At 39.0% G+C, this 14,787-nt stretch overlaps 1 protein-coding gene across 2 annotated transcripts in view; it reads right to left on the reverse strand.

Annotated features, from left to right (window-relative positions):
* CHDH (choline dehydrogenase) overlaps window positions 1–14,787 on the reverse strand; it is a 30,571-nt gene that overhangs the window by 10,965 nt on the left and 4,819 nt on the right. Inside the window, exon 2 of one of the 2 annotated variants that reach the window (XM_019724254.2) lies at window positions 13,696–13,766. The exons of the other annotated variant lie outside the window; for it this stretch is intronic. The gene's annotated coding sequence lies outside the window, so the exon portion shown is untranslated. The remainder of the gene's footprint in view (window positions 1–13,695; window positions 13,767–14,787) is intronic. 2 annotated transcript variants of the gene reach the window in all.

Consider the following 14,787-nt stretch of genomic DNA (forward strand, 5'->3'; position numbering starts at 1 on the left):
AAAGTCTCTTGCCATACAAGGTATCATATTTATCGGCTCTAGGGTTAGGACCTGGATATCATGCGGGGGGGCATTGGTCATCCTACCATATGATACATTTTGGGGTAAATATGATACATTTCCCCTTATTTGTAATCTCTTTAGAATATAATTGACTGTCTAAAGCAAAAGTAGTGAAATAGGGTTCATAATATATGTAGCATCAAAATGTACATAAAAACAATAGCACAAAGGATGGGATGGGGAGAAATAGAAGTATGCTTTTTATAAGGATTTTATACCATACATTAAATGGTATAATAGTATTTGAATGTATGCTGTGATAAGTTGAAGATTTTTATTGTAAACCCTAGCACAACCACTAAAAATTTTAAATAAAACAAAGGATGTTAGCTAATAAGTCAATAGTGGAGAAAAATAAAATAATATAATCAAAAGAGGTAGAAAGATTAAAAGGAAATGGGCAAAGAACAACGTGGTAGATTTAAATCCAACCATATCAATAACTGCATTAAGTGTGAATAGTCTAAATACTCCCATTAAAATGCAGAAATTGTCAGATGGGATAAAAAAGCCAGATTCACATAGGTAATAAATAAGAAAATGGAAAAAAGATCCATCACATAATCACTAAACAAATAAGAGAATGACAATATTAACTCTAGACTTCAGTACAAAATATATTACAAAGATTAGAAGACATTTCAAAATGGTAAAGGGGTCAATTTATCATAAGATAAAACAATTCTAAATGTGCATGTGCCTAATAGAGCTCCAAAATCATGAAGCAAAAATCAGACAAAACTAAGAGGAGAAATGAATAAATACATAATTGCCCTTGGAAACTTCAACACTCTCCTTTCAATCATAGATAAAACATCTAGATAAAAAAATCAGTAAGAATATAGAAGACCTGGACAAATTATGAACTAACTTGACCTAATTAATACTTATTATTGAACACCAAAACAACAGCAGAATACATATTTTTTTTACAAATGCACATAGACTTTATCCTGGGCCATAATAAATATCTGAACAAATTTAAAAGGATTGCAATGAAACAAAATGTGTTCTCTGACCACCAAAAATTGATTTAGAAATGAATAAAAATATATATGAAAAATTCCTGAATGTTAAAAAATTAAACCACACCCCTCTAAATAATCCATGCATCAAAGACTAAATCACCAGAGAAATTAACAAATTTTTGAACTGAATGAAAATGAAAACACAACAGACCAAAATGTTGGGATGCAGGTAAAGCAGTGCTTTGAGAGAAATATAAAGCATTAAAATGCTTATAGTTAGAAAAGGCAGATCTCAAATTGATATATACTTTCACCTTTAAAAATTGAAAAAAAAAAATTAATCCCATAGTAATCAGAAAAAAATGAACATTACCACAAAAATCAATATGTCTTGGCCATCGTGAATAATGATGCAATGAACATAGGAATACATATATCTTTACAGATAAATGTTTTCAAGTTTTGGGGGTAGATAAAACATAGAAACTAAAATGTCCTTTGATAGATGACTGGATAAAGGAGATGTAGTACATATATTTACAATGGAATAGTACTCAGCCATAAGAAAAGATGAAATACTGCTCTTTGTGACAACATGGATACATCTTGAGATTATCGTGTTAAGCAAAATAAGTCAGAAATAGTTGAAAACCATGATTTCATTCATATGTGGGATTTAAAACTGAAAGCAACAAATGAACAACACAAACAAACAAAAACTCATAGACACAGACAATAGTTTAATGGTTACCAGAGGATACGGGGGGAGGAAGAAGGTAAAAGATATTAAAGAGGGTCAAATTCTCATATATAGTGATGGAAGGAGATTTGACAGGTGGTGAACCACAATGCACTCTATAGAAATATATAGATGATGTACTATAGAATTATACACTTGGAACCTATATAATTTTATTAACCAATGTCATCCCAACAAATTTAATTAAAAAGAGACAATGGGAAGAGAATGCTTAAAAAAATCAATAAAATTGAAAGTAAATTTAAAAATAGAAAAAAAATAATAAAACCAAAATGTGGTTCTTTAAAAAAATCAATAAAATTAATAAACCTCTACCCAAAGAAAAGAAGTGAGATAACACAAATTACCAACATCAGCAATGACAGAGGGGATATCATTCCATATTATATGAACAATAAAAGGACAATATAGAAATATTATGACAACTTTACCCCGATAAGTTTGACAATTAAGATAATACAGATACATTTCTTGAAACATAGATTATCAGAGCTCACTTAAGAAGAACTATATAACCTAAGTAGCTGTGTGTGTGTGTGTGTTGTGTGTGTATACAATTATAATTTAAATTCTTTCCACAAAGAAAACTCTAGACTTCATTGGTAAAATCTAACAAACATTCAAGATGGAATAATAACAATTCTTTTATTTTGTTTTTTGTTTTTTGTTTTTTTATATTAAAGTTTATTGGGGTGACAACTGTTAGTAAAGTTACATAGATTTCAGGTGTACAATTATGTAATACATCACCTACAAATCACATTGTGTGTTCACCACCCAGAGTCAGTTCTCCATCCATCACCATATATTTGATCCTCTTTACCCTGATCTACCACCCTCCTTCTCCCTTACCCTCTGGTAACCACAAAACTATTGTCTGTGTCTATGAGTTTTTGTTTCTTCATTTGTTTGTCTTGGTCTTTTGTAGTTTTTGGTTTATATACCACATACCAGTGTAATCATATGGTTCTCTACTTTTTCTGTCTGATTTATTTTGCTTAGCATAATAATCTCCATGTTGTTGCAAATGGTACTATTTCATCTTTTCTTATGGCAGAATAGTATTCCATTGTGTATATATACCACATCGTCTTTATCCAATCATCTATTGAAGGATACTCTGGTTGTTTCCATGATTTGACCACCGTAAATAAAGCTGCAATGAACATTGGAGCTCATATATCTTTACGGATAATTGTTTCAAGATTTTTTTTGGGTAGATACCCAGGAGAGGGATTGCTGGGTCATATGGTAATTCTATTCTTAATTTTTTGAGGACCCTCTCCACACTGCCTCCATAGTGGCTGCACCAATCTGCATTGAATAATAACAATTCTATAGAAAACAGAGGAGTAGAGAACACTCCCAAACTCATTTTATAAACCCGGCATTATCCTATTACCCAAATCAGACAAAGATATTGCAAGAAAAATGAACTATAGACATATACCCACCATGAACAAAGATGCAAAAATCTTTAACAAAATTTTAACAGATCAAATCCAGCCACATAACAAAAAGCATACATCATTAACCAACTAGAGTTTATCCCAGGAATGCAAGGTTGGTTCTACATTTGAAAATCAATCAATGTATTTCATTATATTCACAAACCAAAAAAGAAAAACCATATGATCATCTTAATACAGAAATCATTTGGCAATATTCAAAATCCATAAAATCTCTGTGTACTTAAGGAATGGAAGAAAACTTCCTGATAAAGGTCACCTATGAAATACCTACAACTAACTTTGTAGTATATGGTGAAACAGTGAAAGCTTTCTCCCTGAGATCAGGAACAAGACAAGGATGTTCCCTCTCACTGCTTTTATTCAACATTGTATAAAGGTTCTAACCAGGAATTTAAGGTTGATTAATTAATTAGTTAAAATAAAAGTAAAAAGTAAAAGGCATACAGATCAGAAAGAAAGAACTATATATACCCTTATTTGCAGACAACATGATCATCTACATAGAAATTGCCAAAAAATTTACAAAAAAACCTACTGGAATTAATAAGTGAATTTAGCAAGATCATAGCCTACAAGTTAAACGCAAAAGTCAATTGTATTTTTATATACTATTAATGAACAACTGAAAATTTAAATGTAAATAAATGTAATAAAGAGTCTGAGTTCATTTTTGATGTTTGATCACTGACAGCACTCAAACCCCATTCCCCTACCACTTGCCCCATATCTGGACAAGTCAAAAAGAAAGCCCTGGCTTCTTGCCCTCGCTGTCAGTGGGGAAGTATAAATCATGCAAATCCAATCCATATATGGGAATCCTCACCTTGTTCCCACTACCTAACAATAATAAAAATCAGAGCCACCAGCCACTCCCTTCATTCAAGCTATCTTGGACCAGCATGAGTACCTGTCCTGTTCTTCCCAAAAAGCCCCATTATGTGAGTAATATACCTCTTCATAGCCTCTTAGTATGTGTGGGGTGTCATCTGTCTCAACATTCAAATATATTTTGGGTGATGGTGGGGTTGATCCCACCATTTGTGGGGCAACCACGAACAACACAATATCAATTACAAGAGCATCAGGAAATATGAAATGCTTAGGAATAAATTTAACAAAATATGTGCAAGACCTATATACCGAAAACTACAAACATGGTTGACAGAAATTAAAGATGACCTAAATAGAGAGTGATACCACGAATAGGAAGACCTAACATTGTTATGATGTCAAAATCCCCCCAAATTGATTTATAGATTTGATGCAGTGCCAATCAAATCTTAGCCATATTTTTTGTAGAAAGTGACATGCTGATTTCAAAATGTATGTGGAGATAGAAAGGACACAGAAAAAGTTGTAGTCCATCCAGTCAAGCGAGGAAACCCCACAAAGCGGTGAAAATGAAGGAACCACAGCACTTCACATCAACATAGATGAATTCTAAAAGTATATTCTAAATATCAAAAGCAAATTACAGGATGGTATTACCTGAATCAGACCTTTATATAAATAAACTTTTAATACATGCAATTCATGTATGTGCCCCACATCAGAGCCCCAATATATATGAAGCAAACATTGACAAATTTAAAGGAAGAAATAGACAAGACAGTTCTACAGTAATGGCGACTTCTATACTCAAATTTCAATAATGTATTGAATAACCAAAGAGAAAATCAATAAAGAAATAGAGGACTTGAATAACACTATAAACCAATTATACCCAACAGACGTATACAAAACATTCCACTCAACAGCAGCAAAAGACACATTTTTTTTTTTCTCAAGTGCACATGGAACATTCTCTAGGACATACCATATGGTAGGCCACAAAACATATATTGAATTTTAAAAGATTGATATCATAAAAAGTATTATTTCTAATCACAATGGAATGAAACTAGAAATAAATATCAGAAGGAAAACTGGAAAATTCACAAATGTGGAAATTAAACAAAACATTCTTAAACAACCAATGTGTCAAAGAAAAAAATCACAGGAAAATTAGAAAATACCTTGACACAAATGAAAATGAAAACACAACGTACCAAAATGTATGAGATGTAGTGAAAGCAGTGCTAAGAGTGAAAGTTATAGCTATAAATAAACACATTAAAAATATCTCAAATAATAACTTAATTTTACATCTTAAGAAAATAGAAATGAAAAGCAAACTAAACCCAAAAGAAGCAGAAGGGAGGAAATAATAAAGATTAGAACACAGATAAATGAAATTGAGAACAGAAAAGCAATTTAGAAAGTCAAGCCAAAAATTGGTTCTTTAAAAACAAACAAACAAAAAACTGACAAACATTTAGGCAGAGTGGGAAAAAAGGAGAGAAGACTCAAACTAGTAAAATAAGAAATGAAAGTAGAAACATCATTACAGAAAATACAAAGGATTATAAGAGTACTATCAACATTTTGTATCAACAAATTGGATAACCTAGATAAAATGGACAAATTCTCAGAAATACACGACCTACCAAAACTGAATCATGAAGAAACAGAAAGTATAACTAAACCTATAACTAGTAACTAGGACATAGAATCAGTAATCAAAAACCTCTCAACAAGGAAATGCCCTGGATAAGATGGGTTCACCCATGAATTTTCCCAAACATTTAAGGAATTAACATCCTTCTCAAATTTTTCCCAAAAATTGAAGAGGAGGAAAAATATCCTAACTCATTATATGAGGACATCATTACCCAGATACCAAAGCCAGACAAAGACACTAACAAGAAAAGTAGAAACCAGTATCTCTTACGAATATTGATGCCAAAATTCATCAGCATATTAAGAAAGATTATACACCATGACCAAGTGAGATTTATTCTGGGATAGCAAAAATGGTTCAACATATGAAAATCAATCAATACACTACACATTAACAGAATGAAGGAATAAAAACCACATAAACTCAATTGATGCAGAAAAGGCATTTGACAAAATTCAACACCCTTTCATGATAAAAAACAAACAAACAAACAAACAAACAAACAAAAAACCCTCGTAAACTAGGACTAGAAAGAAACTTCCTCAACGTGATAAAGGCCATATGTGAAAAACCCTGAGTTAACATCATGCTCAATGGTGAAAGACTGAAATCTTTACTCTTAAGATCAGGAATACGACAATGGCGTGCCCACTTTTGCGACTTCTATTCAACACAGTACTGGAAGTTCTAGCCAGAGCAATAGACAAGAAAAAGACACAAAGGCATCAAAAATGTAAAGAAGTAAAATTATTTCTGTTTGCAGATGACATGATCTAATATTTATAAAACCTTCAAGATTGCATAGACACACAAAAACGATTACAGCTAATAAACAAATGCAGTAAAGCTGCAGGATACAAAATCAGCTGCATTTCTATACACTAACAATGGACAATAAAAGAAGGAAATTAAGGAAACACTTCCATTTATAATAGCATCAAAAGAATAAAATACTTAGAAATAAATTTAACCCAGCAGTTGAAAGTCTTGACACTGAAAACTATAAAACATCGCTGAAAGAAATTAAAGAAGACATAAAGAAATGGAAAATCATCCTGCGTTCATAGATTGGAAGACTTAATAGTGTTAAAATGACAATACTACCCAAAGCAATCTGCAGATTCAATGTAGTAATCCCTAACATAATTCTAACAGTGTTTTTTTGTTTGTTTATTTGTTTTTTTGCAGAAATAGAGAAACTCATCCTAAAATTCATATGGAATCTCAAGGGACCCTAAATAGCCAAAACAATCTTGGAAAAGAACAAAGTTGGAGAACTCAACTTTCTAATTTCAAAACTTACTACAAAGCTACAGTAGTCAACAAAGCATGGTGGTGGCATAAGGACAGACATATGGACCAACAAAATAGAGAACTCGGAAATAAGCCCTTGCATAGATGGTTCATGGGTTTTTGACAAGATTGCCAAGACTATTTAAGAGAAAAGATAATCTTTTAAGCAAATGGTGCTGGGAAAACTGGATATCTATGTGCAAAGCATAAACTTGGACCCTTACCTTATGCAATATACAAAAATTAAAACAGATCAAAGATCTGAAGGTAAGAATTAACATTATAAAACCTTTAGATGAAAAAAGTACGGGAAAATCTTCATGACATTAAATTTGGCGATAATTTATTGAATGAATACCCAAAGCAGAGGCAACGAGAGAAAAAACAGATAAATTAGACATTATCAAAATAAAAACTTTTGTGCATCAAAGGACCTGATCAAAGGAGTGAAATGACAACCCAAAGAATGGGAGAAAATATCTGTAAATCATATATCTGATAAGACATTAATATCTAGACTATATAAAGAATTCCTACGACTCAACTATAACAGAAAGCAAACAACCCAACACAGAAAATGATCAAAGGACTGGAATAGACATTTCTCCAAAGATATACAATGGGTCAATAAGCATACGAAAAGAAGGTCAACATCACTAATACAAATTACAACCACAATGAGATATGGCCTCACACCCAATAAGATGGCTATAATTAAAAACAAAAAAGGAAAATAACAAGTGTTGACAAGGAAGTGGAGAAAGTGGAACCCTTGTGCACTGTTGATGGGAATGTAAAATGGCACAGTCACTGTGGTAAACAGTATGGTGGTGCCTCAAAAAGTTAAACATAGCATTACCATGTGATCCAGAGATTCCACTCCTAGGTATACACCCAAAAGAACTGAAAGCAGGGATTCAAACAAATACTTATACACCAACATTTTTATCAGCATTATTCACAATAGCCAAAAGGCAGAAACAATGCAAATGTCCATCAACAGATGCTACAATGGAATATGATTTAGCCTGAAACAGGAATAAAATTCCAACATGCGCTACAACATGGGTGAACCTTGAAAACACTATGCTAAGTGAAATAAGCCAATCACAAAAGGACAACTGTATGATTCCACCTATACAAGGTAAATTCAGAGACAGAGAGTAGATTAGAGGTTACCAGGGGCTGGGGGGAGAGGGAATGGGGAGTTACTGTTTAATGGGTACAGAACTTCTGCTTGGGGTGATCAAAAAGTTTGGAAATTGATAGTGTGATGCTTGCACAACACTGTGAATGTATATAATGTCACTGAATTGTACAGTTAAAAGTGGTTACGATGGTAAATTTTATGTTTTTATATTTTACCACAATGAAAAAAAAAAACTGCAAAAACCCCCATCGTATACAATACAATTTTGGGTATTGTTAAGTGATTCAATAATGTGCGTGAGAAAAGTATAAAGAGATTCCAAATAGGAGTCACCTCTGAGCAGGGAAGGATACGCACGTATTTTCACTTGCACCAGCCATGTTTTAATTCTTACTCTAGGTGAAAAACACATGTATGCTTGTTGTCTAGTTTTATTAAGGGTCTGAAATAATTGGTGATAATTAAAGTCCACAGGATTGGGAAGCAACATGGACAGCTTCAGCAGGAGGCACCGAGCCTACTGAGGAGAAGTAAAGACACCCCTTCTTCATGGGGTGGCGCCAGGTCAGTTACTCTCCTTGGTCCCAGTCACCCCCAATCCTCACCTCTTATCAGAGCTCTTCCTCCAATGCCCCTCGCCGGTATGCCCCAACATGGAGGAGACCCTTAATTGTTCTCAAAGGACTGGGTCTGGTCTGAACTAGGCACAAATCTCTCTGGACCCTGGGCAGAGGTGGGGCTGGGTAGGGGTGGACTAAGTTGGGGCATTTCTGCCTGGCTCCCTCCCCTGGAGAGAAGAAACTTCCTCAGGTGCCTCTGCCATCTCCCCACCCTGCCCCAAGAATCCTCAGCCCAGGGTTTGCTGAGTAATGGAGACAGGAGCACTTGCCCACTCTCACTTCCCTTTCTCGGGGGTGCATGTGACCCAGCTCTCCACCCCACACCATGGCGGTGGATGTGGTGAGCTTTCTTCTTCTCCTTGCAGCAGTCTTGGTGCCAGGCTCAGGGGAAGCTCCAGCCTCAGAGCAACATTTCCTTCTTCTTGAGACCCATCGGAGGGGGCTGCCTGCCCTCAGAAGCCAGGCCTTGGGCCGCAGGGAGCCGATGAGTCACTCAGGCTTCCAGCTCACTGGGCTGCTACTGTCGGAAAGTGGTAGGATCTATAGACATTCACTTTGTGCGTTGGCAATAAGGGGAGGGTGGGGCTAAAGAGGGCGGGGCCTGCTACCCAAAGGGAACTCCTTGGGGGCATCAACCCCTTAGCCCCTAGCACAGTGTCCCCTCAGGCCCCCAGCCGCAGTGGGTGGGCAGACTGACTGACCAGGGAAAGCGTGGGGCGTAATCACAGGGGAGCAGCCCTTTCCACTTCTCCGGGCTGCCTGGGTGGGGAAGGAGTTCCTTGGCACTAGCGATGTGGAAAGTGAGGGGTGGGGTGAGAGGTATGGACCCGAGAAAGACGGATAGCAGTGTGTGTTCATGGGAGAGGGAGGAAGAGGAAGGGAGAGGGTGAAAGGGAGAGGGAGGGGGAATGACTTGGAAAGGGGAGTCCTATCACAAGTAAGGGCTGAAGTGGGTGGGGAGGCATCCAAGGCTTTGTTTTGACTCTGGGTGCCCGTACCCCTGACCACCCCATTTCCTGGGACCATCCTTGGCTCTGGAAAGTGAGGAAGAGGCTCAATCAATCACCATGCATGGGAGAGAAGAGACTTGCCCTGCCTCCCAGTCAAGGGGAAAAGACCCTCATGCCACACATGTCTTCCTGGGGCACAGCTTCACCCAGCCACACCTTCCATCTGGCCTGTCAGCTTGGAGCTGGGCAAGTGGTCCTTGTGGCACTTCTGTCTGGGAAGTAAGTCTTTTAAAGCTTTGGTCAATGAAAGGCTACTGCCCTCAGTTCCAGTGATGGACACAGCAGATGGGCCAAGTGCAGGGAGGACCTTAAGTGAGGGGTAACAAATGTAGGGGCCGCCACCCCCTACTGAATATTTCCAGTGACTTTCATCACCATAGTACTTTGTAGAAACTAATAATTCCCATTTAAAATTCTAAAATCAATAGGTGAAGGTTTATATCGAAAAATTTACCAAAGCTCATGGTCAAAATTTCTCGTATGACAAGACAGATTTCCATGTAATTGTGAGCTTGTGACCAATTGTACAACAAGTTTGATAATTCTAGTTGACTCAAATTGCAGAAGAATTGTGACCAGAATAAAACGCTAACCCACCATTTCAGGAGGATCTGTACTTGGCACATAGTCTGTCTCCAGCTGGAGAACTGACAAAACTTTCTGAAACAACCCTTTGAACAAGGGTTTTTGCAATTTCTTGGCATACACGTGTGTGTGTGTGTGTGCATGTACACACATGTATCGGTGTGTGTGCATGTGTTTCCTTTGCAGCTTTTGGCCAGTGCAGTGTACTGGGCTAGGGTCAGATCCTTTGGGCCACTGAAGTCCTGGCTTTTGCTGGTCACCCAAGAAGAGATGACAGAACTCTGGAGAGGGATCGAGCAGTCCCAGCTAGGCCTGCATGTAAAAGGAGGCAGAGACGGACTTCCACCTTTGAGAAGCTCCGCCGGGGCCACGCCAGTGACACACAGTGATTCTGCTTTGGGCACAGCTGAGGGATATGTGAACCTTTCCAGAAGGTCATGGATACATCAGGATTTTAAAGGGGCAGCGCTTTGTCTCAGCAATCCCACTTCTAGGAATTTAACCAACAGAGAGCTCTATACAACTGTGAAAAAACAAGCACAACAGGTCTGTCCTGAGTTGTTTATGATGGCAAATAATGACAAAAAACAAACTGTCCACCAATAGGGGATGGTGCAGTAAAAAGTGGGACCATCCACAAAAAGGACCCTCTTAGGAGACCCAGACACAAAGCCCAGCTACTAATGAGCACTGAGGCCCTTGGTGCCCTGAGGCCGGTGCTATCCCCAGAGGTACCTGGCTTTCACACCTGTCTTTGTGCCCACTGCTCAGGGTGATGACGATCATCCTGAAAGAGAGCTGCAGAAACTGTGGTGGGGGCCACAGCCATCCTGGCCTGTTTGCAGGTCTCTGGGGGTTGTTCTCAAATGGAAGATTTGGGGCAGGACACCTGCCTTTGACCTTGCCTTGTAGTCTTGGCTTTGACCTGCTCTTCCTGTGAGACCTCTGTCAAGGTTCTCAACCTTCTAGGCTGGGCTTCGTGTGGGTAAAATGAACAAGCTCTGTAGCTGCCTTTGTCCGATCATTAAGCCATAGAAGCTACACTGTACTGAGCCCGTCACATGGGTTATCACATTTAATCCCCCAAAGACACTGGGTGAAGGGTCTTCATCATCATCATTGCCATCACCATTGGCCCCATGTCACAGAAAGGGAAATAAACCTGAGAGGGGGAGCCCCTGACTCATTTAAGTCCGAGGCCAGGACCCACCCCACCACAGGCCTGATCAACAAAGCACATCGTGGGAGCCAAAGTCATGGTCAGCATGTGAAAAGGGTGCAAGACACCATGTGACCACACCAGGGCCGGAAGCTGAGAAGGTGGTGAAGGTTTGGCTGCTTCCTGACAGCCTGGCAAAGCCTTCTCAATGGCACAAGAATCAAATCGCCCAGCCCTGCAGTGGCCCAGGGACTTGGTCAGAGGTGATCCTGGATGGGTGGTGATGGTCCAGTGAATAACCCTGGGCAGCTGCCTCCTCCTCCCACAGGAACCTCACTGCTCCCTCTAATCTAGGCCACCCACTCTCCCCAAGATGAGCTTCCACCCAGCCTATGGCCCCTCTTGTCCCAAGAGCCCCTCCTAGCCTGCCCCCTGCCCCACCCATCACCTCTCACTCCATCACGAGCCTCTGAGTTCCAGGCACACAGACCGCCTTCCCTTCCTCCCCAAGGCTTTGCATGTGCTACTCCTTCTTCTAGATACAGGTCCCCACCTCCTTCCCCCTGGGTCATTCCTCACCTTCTCTCAGGCCCTGCTCAGCTGTCATTTCCTCTGGGGAACCTTCCTTGGCCACTGGCCACATCCATCCTGGAACTTCCCTTTGGACCACTTACTGGGACCTCAACAAACTAAGAGTAGTAATGATGCAAGACAAGAAAGCCATTGCTCTTTCCTCTCCAGGGCTGCTGAAGGTCCTCCTTGGACCAGGCAAGTGTGGGGCTCAGAGATCACCAGAAGCCTAGTGGCTGCGAGTTACCAAAATTTCCACCTGGCAGGGCCTGTCCACAGATCTGCGATCATGTTTGTTTACTTATAGTCAGCAGTGAGGTGGGGGACACTCTCAGCTCCCAGAGCCAAGCACACAGCAGGCACTCAGGAAATGCTTGTTATGTGACTAGCATATAAAAATACCTTGTTCACTTCAGGAGAGGAGACAGACATGGAAACCGATGCAAAAAGGGGCAATGACCTCTCTTAAAAGGGGTGGGGCTGGAAGTGCTGAATCTGCCGAGTTTCGTCCACCCCGTGGGCACCTGCGTGGATCAGGTTCCGTCATCACTTGCTGGGACCCTTCCATTGGCTTCTTACCTGTGTCCCTCATACCACAACCCCTTCCCATGCCACCTCACAATGTGCTCTCCACAATCTGCTCTCAGAATGAAGCGGAGCCCAGAAATAGCTTGGGCCTCACCAAAGTAGTTTCATACACAGGAGACAATTAACAAAACAAACGTTTAAGTTCTCCTTCAAGTTGAGACAGGTCTGAATGGGAGAATGCCTAGGAAATATCCTTGCCAAAAAAATGCAAACCTGGATTTGCTCACACTTTTTGATCCACCCACCGATTCAGAGGAAATTCAAAGGTCAGAGGAACATGTGACAGAACGCCCAGGGGCCCCACCAACAGAATCCAGGCTAAGGAAAATGCCATGCATTTCTTTATTTCTTCAACAACAAATTCAAGTGAAAAAAAAAAGAAAAGAAGAAGACAGAGATGGAGGAAGATCTATAGATTACGAGAGAATAATGTGTGGGTCTTATTTAGATCCTGGGAATTCGAACACTGACCGGATATTTGAGGATGTTAAGAAATCATTACTTGTTTGTCAGGTGTGACAAAGGTTTAAAACGCCTCTTTCAGAAATATGTACTGAACAAACTGACATTAAAAAAGAGGATATTTGGAATTTGGTTTAAAATAACCCCAAGGATTAGGAAATTAGGAGAGCTGACACAGGATCATCCATGAGGTGATGGGAATATGGAGTTCAGTAATTTCTTCTGGCTAATTTTGTACATGTTTCAAATGTTCCATAACAAAAAGGATTTGCTTTTTTTTCTCTTTGTTTTATTTTAAATCTTACATATCCCTATTAAAAAGTGAGGGAAAGAAACTAAGGCGGGAGAACCTCCCAGGCAGCGAGCCAGGTAGAGGTTGAGGGATTTCAGACAATTCCACAGAAGTTTGGGGTGTTCTGCAAATGCTTGAAACCAGCTTCCTCTTTCAAGTACACTTTTACCCAGTTTTCATAATCTCAATTAAAAAACACCCACCTTACACCCAGAAGTGACGGGATTTGGAGTAGTCTGCGGCCAGTGTCAGCCTACTCACTATTTTCAATTGTCTGTGAAAGATAAGTACAGAATCGAAAGTTAGAATTTAGAAACTTTTGTGGCAGCTTGACACAGTGACTTTGTCTCTTCAGTCTTATATTAAGATAATGGGCTTAAATTTTCTATACATACTATTTTTAAAAAAATTAGTTTCAGGTGTGCAAAGCAATGTACAAAGCATCTCACCCCTCGCAAAGTGATAACCCCTCTCCCCCAATCTATTGCCCCTCTGGCATCATATATATCTATTACAATTTATTACCTCTATTCCCTATGCTGTACTCCATATCCCGTGACTGTATATATATATATAAAATTATAGTTGACATACAATATTATTGAGCTTCAGCTTCAGGTGTACCGTGCAGTGGTCACTAAGTCCATGAAGTGGTCTCCCTAATAAGACATGTGCCCATCTGACACCCTACAAAATGTTTGTAACATAATTGATTATATTCCCCAAACTGTCTTTCATATCCCCGTGGCAATACTGTAGTTACCAATTGGTGCTGTCTAATCCCCTCCCCTTCTCCTTCATCCCTATCCCCCTCCCATCTAGCACCCATCAGTTTTTCCTCTATATCTCTGAGACTGCTTTTGTTTACTTTGCTCACTTATTCAGTTCTTTAGATTCCAGGTATCAGTGAAATCATATGGGGTTTCTCTTTCTCTGTCTGACTTATTTCACTTAGCGTAATGTTCTCTAGGTCCATCCATATCGTTGCAAATGGTAAGATTTCATTCTTCTTTATAGCTGAGTAATACTCCATTGTATAAATGTATGTACGTTTTTATTATAATAACTTTTAGTGTATTTTTAAATTGGCCTATGAGAGATTGAAATTTAACAAATTTCAACTGAAATTGAAACCAAACAAATGACTGGACGCTCCCCACAAAAAATTTGAGAAGCACTATTATGGACCAGATGTTAATCCCCTGGAAACCCAAACCCACCCACTTCGGTGTCCTGCCAAAGAACCCAGGACAAAGCCTCCCTTCCCATCATCGGCGGAGCTGACTCTAGCACTT

The sequence above is a fragment of the Rhinolophus sinicus genome, linkage group LG10 (genome assembly GCF_036562045.2).
Source record: "Rhinolophus sinicus isolate RSC01 linkage group LG10, ASM3656204v1, whole genome shotgun sequence".
Taxonomy (NCBI): domain Eukaryota; kingdom Metazoa; phylum Chordata; class Mammalia; order Chiroptera; family Rhinolophidae; genus Rhinolophus; species Rhinolophus sinicus.